The sequence below is a fragment of the Limulus polyphemus genome, unplaced genomic scaffold, assembly GCF_000517525.1.
Source record: "Limulus polyphemus unplaced genomic scaffold, Limulus_polyphemus-2.1.2 Scaffold4527, whole genome shotgun sequence".
Classification (NCBI taxonomy): domain Eukaryota; kingdom Metazoa; phylum Arthropoda; class Merostomata; order Xiphosura; family Limulidae; genus Limulus; species Limulus polyphemus.
In genome coordinates, this window is record NW_013670137.1 from 11,095 (window position 1) to 16,505 (window position 5,411).

The window sequence follows — 5,411 nt, forward strand, 5'->3', positions numbered from 1 at the left end:
CCGTAAAGAGAAACTCTTTTCCGTTTCTTTTTTGTTTTTTCTTCATCAATGGCAAAAATTATATTGAACTTCTGATCTCTGGAACTTCCGGAAATATCTGTAGCCCGTGTCTTCATGTTGCTGGTTTCCACCATAAACAGCGTTATTCCAAACGTGTACTGACCCATTTTTATCACTATTTTACTGTGTAATATTGGATGGTAATGCTTGATTTTGTATCACTCACACACACACACTCACAAATCCAGCTCCAAATTTGTGATATGAAAAACTATTTAAACATTTTTGTTTCTAAGGTCTTGAGATGTACTTAGCATAATCTATGTTAATACATTAGACTCCATGTTTCCGTTACGCAAGTTAATTAAGCCTAAATATCTGTAGGCTTAACAAGTTAACAAAGCCTAACGATCTGTAGGTTTAAGAAGTTAATTCAGCCAAACGATCTGTAGTTTTAACAAGTTAATAAAGCTTAACAATCTGTAGGTTAAACAAAGATAATTAAGCCTAACGATCTGTAGTTTTAACAAGTTAATAAAGCCTAATGAACTGTAGGGTTAACAAGTTTATTAAGCTTAACGATCTGTCGGTTTAACAATTCGGAATTAATTTAAATTTAGTGCAGCATCTATGAAATGGAAAAAATAATAATGTTTTAAATGGAACGGGGAAAAATATATCTATATATATTTATATATTCTTTTTTATGAGAACTTTATATATATATATATAAGTAAAAGAAGGAAAAAAACCATTAATTGCAAATATTTGCTTATAATATTAAAGACCTTGTCAATAACTCCTTTAACTTCCATTGAATAAATAAAAATAAAACAAACTTTTATTGTTGCGATGTAATTTCATCTTCCATAAGTTTCCAATATCGTTCTTTCACCGTGGCAGCAGATCGACTCTCATTCAGATCTCCGTTTGAAATTATTTGAGAAGCCAATTTTCTTGAATATTTTATTGTTACTATTGCTTGAATAAATTACATATTTTGCATAGAAAAAAAAATGTTTGCCATTGTTGATTAGCTCTCAAAATGCCAACAAATAATAATACAAAAAAACTCACCCGTGAGCTACTCCCTGTAGGGCTTTTATCCTTTCTTAGCAACTGCCATCCGTTGTTAAGCTGTCGAAACTTGGATATCGAAAGGCGTATGGCTTCTTGAAGCCTTATCGTGACTGGAGGAAAAGATGCCAAATGAAAGTTTGACGGGTCTGACCTTTATAAAAAGTAAAAAGCCTGAAGTCAAGAACACTGATTACACGATGGCTTGGACACGCCCCTACCTCTCGAAGACACAATGGTCGTAATCTCTTTAATTGATTGACAGGTCTTTAGGCTTCTCAAGATGAATTAGAGGGCGTGTTCTCTTACTTGATGAATCGAAAATTCGTGTGCCAGTTTTTAGGTGAGATATTTTTTTGTGTATTGATCTCAATTGTTATGGAAATGAGCCCACATCACAACTACGAGTCAATGTATCTAACACCGTGATTGTAAGATCTAGAAAACGTCACAGATATCAATTCTTACAAGTCCATAATGGAAAACCTTTTACAATTGGACTGTAAAATTCTTAATGTATGTAAATGACATTAACAATTTATGTTTTGAAATTTCAGGTTGTTGTTGTTTGTTTGTTTTTTTCAGTGGCAGAAAATAGATTGATCCATCTGACTGTTGTTTCTCTATTAAAAAAAAAGAGGAGAATGCAGTGACGTCATAAGGCTAGACTTAGAATAATCCGAACAACAACAATAGAATTAGAATGCCATGTAGAAAGGGGCGCGAAATGCCCTTTATAAAGTAGTTCTAGTTTAGAATTTGAATGCAGTTCCACGTTTTCTTCAGAATTTTGTTAACCTGGTCCTCTGATTTTCACAAAGTCAACCCTGGACATTAACCAACAGGCTATGCCTGACCTGCTAAATTAGAAGGAAAAGACAATAGTGTGAGAGCACATGTTTTAATTTTCTAGTAGGTGTGCAGACAATAGTGTGAACACATGTTTTAATTTTCTAGTAGGTGTGCAGACAATAGTGTGAACACATGTTTTAATTTTCTAGTAAATGTGCAGACAATAGTGTGAACACATGTTTTAATTTTCTAGTAAGTGTGCAGACAATAGTGTGAGCACGTGTTTTAATTTCAAGTAAATGTGCAGACAATAGTGTGAACACATGTTTTAATTTCAAGTAAGTGTGCAGACAATAGTGTGAGCACATGTTTTAATTTCAAGTAAGTGTGCAAGCAACAGTGTGAGCACATGTTTTAATTTCAAGTAAATGTGCAGACAGTAGTGTGAGCACATGTTTTAATTTTCATATAAGTGTGCAGGCAATAGTGTGAGCACATGTTTCAATTTTCAAGTAATTGTGCCCCACAGAAGGATAATGAATGTAACTGTTGTGTGAATTAATGATATTTTCCAATGCCCCTGGTGGCCCAATATTTAAGCTTAAGTGCTTTTGACGATACATTTTTAGTTGGAGAGTATATATATATATATATATATACTCTCACAACATGACGTTTCTATACCCTGAAACCTACTAGGAACTCTAGGCACAGACGTGTAGCCATGAAAACCCACTCGTGTCTCTTTCTTCTCACATCTTCTCCTGGAGATCACACACGAAAGTTACGTTTCCTTATAATAAAAACCCTCTAAAGCTAGATTACTTTATCTGAACGCCCCCTGTCGAAAACCTATGGCAAAACTTCCATATTAAAGAGCAGACACTTATTTATCTTAATAACCTAACTTTATGTACACAAGATGCATTCTTATAGGTATTACAGGGATCAACTTTGTGTACACAAGATGCATTCTTATAGGTATTACAGGGATCAACTTTGTGTACACAAGATGCATTCTTATAGGTATTACAGGGATCAACTTCATATTCATAGAACCGGATTACATCACATACATGATCATATTCTTTTTACAAGCCATCCTACATTATATGCATGATCATCATCGTTTACACAGAATCACACTACATCATATACAGGATCATATTCTTTTTACAAGCCATCCTACATTATATACATGATCATCTTCTTTACACAGAATAACACCACATCATATACAGAATCATCTTCTTTACACAGAATAACACCACATCATATACAGAATCATCTTCTTTACACAGAATAACACCACATCATATACAGAATCATCTTCTTTACACAGAACCATGTAAAAAGAATATGATCCTGTATATGATGTAGTGTGATTCTGTGTGAACGATGATGATCATGTATATGATGTAGACAGAATCACACTACATCATATACAGGATCATATTCTTTACACAAAACCACACTACATCATATACAGGATCATTATCGTTCACACAGAATCACACTACATCATATACAGGATCATCATCGTTCACACAGAACCATCCTACATCATATACAGGATCACCTTCTTTACACAGAACCATCCTACATCACATACAGGATCATCATCGTTCACACAGAACCACAATACATCATATACAGGATCATCATCGTTCACACAGAATCATCCTACATCACATACAGGATCATTTGTTCACACAAATTAAGTGCACACTTTAAACATCAGATAATCCTTGTACATACAACTTCCAAGTCTGCGCTGTGAATATTAGAAACGGTATCATTATATCAACATATACATAAAATTACCTTAAACAGTAGACCCACTATTAATTCCATACAAAATGAAGTCCTGTCTCAAACATCACTTGCACCACGTGCTTTACATTCACACAAATGTGATGCTTTTATCCCTGTTAGCAGCAAACCTGGCAGCAGAAGATAAGGGGTGTTTCTACTTTGTAAAGTAAAACAAAACGTTTTATAAGACGGGGTACTAGAGCAAGAGCGAGACATTGATTGGATCTGGTAAACGATCGTGTAAACTGGCTGTACTTCAAGAGACTGATCGACCCAGACTAACAGCAAGCTCCAGGAAACGTTTTAGTTGAAAGCTGAGATTGAAGTCACCTGTGGCGTCGTTTTGTCGATGTTACAGAGATTACATACGTGGCCTCTAAAAGTGTATGATAAAACAGCATGTAAACGTTTTATAGGTTATACCCGATGTAATAACAACAATATTTCAACCCCCATATAAACCATAACATAATACTGTTTTATAGTTACCATAACACAATACTGTTTTATAGTTACCATAAAATAATACTGTTTTATAGTTACCATAACACAATACTGTTTTATAGTTACCATAACATAATACTGTTTTATAGTTACCATAACACAATACTGTTTTATAGTTACCATAACACAATACTGTTCTATAGTTACCATAACATAATATTGTTTTATAGTTACCATAACACAATACTGTTTTATAGTTACCATAACATAATACTGTTTTATAGTTACCATAACACAATACTATTCTATAGTTACCATAACATAATACTGTTCTATAGTTACCATAACATAATACTGTTTTATAGTTACCATAACACAATACTATTCTATAGTTACCATAACATAATACTGTTCTATAGTTACCATAACACAATATTGTTTTTATAGTTACCATTAACATCAGAGAAACACACACACACTGTTCATACAAACCCGTATGTAAGTTTTGGCGAAGTAATACTTAGGATATTCAGTGACTTAATTTTTAAGCGTCAAGTTTACCAGGTTTTGGGTATAACTATGTGTATCTTGGTGGTAAATTGATATATAACAAAATGTGAAACTTAATAAATAAATTGTATGTTTTTGGATATTTCACGCAAAGTTACCCAAAGGCTATCTGCGCTTATGTCCCTAATTCAGGACTGAGATACTAGGGAGAAGTGAGAATAAACGCTACTCACTGCTAACCCTTGTCTGATCAAATTTTGGGCTTTCAGTGTCACCATATAATAAATGTACCCACGGCCCCAAAGTGCGGAGCGTGATTTTTTGTTTGTGTGGTAAATGGATGTGAACACTGGACTCAGAGATCCACAGTCTTGCACGCTAGCCGTTGGATAACTCTCGGTCCCCAGAAAGACAGAAATAAACCGCTAAAAGTATAGTGCTAGCGGCATCTATTGTGAGAAACTATCAACCCAATGATAAATGTATTTCATTATTACAGAAAAGTTGTTATTACTTCTTGTTAATTATTCTTAAGATTTGTAATTTGTTTATTACAATGGATTAGTTATTGTAAATCAATCCTGATATTTTAACTTTCTTTACAAATATTTACTAATTATTGTAAATCAGCCTTCGTATTTAACTTTATTTATAAATAGTTAGTAATACTTGTAAAGCAATCTTAGTATTTATCTTTCTTTATAAAATGTGCTAATTATTGTAATCAACCCTAAGATTTGCACTACCTTTAAAAATGTGCTAATTATTGTAAT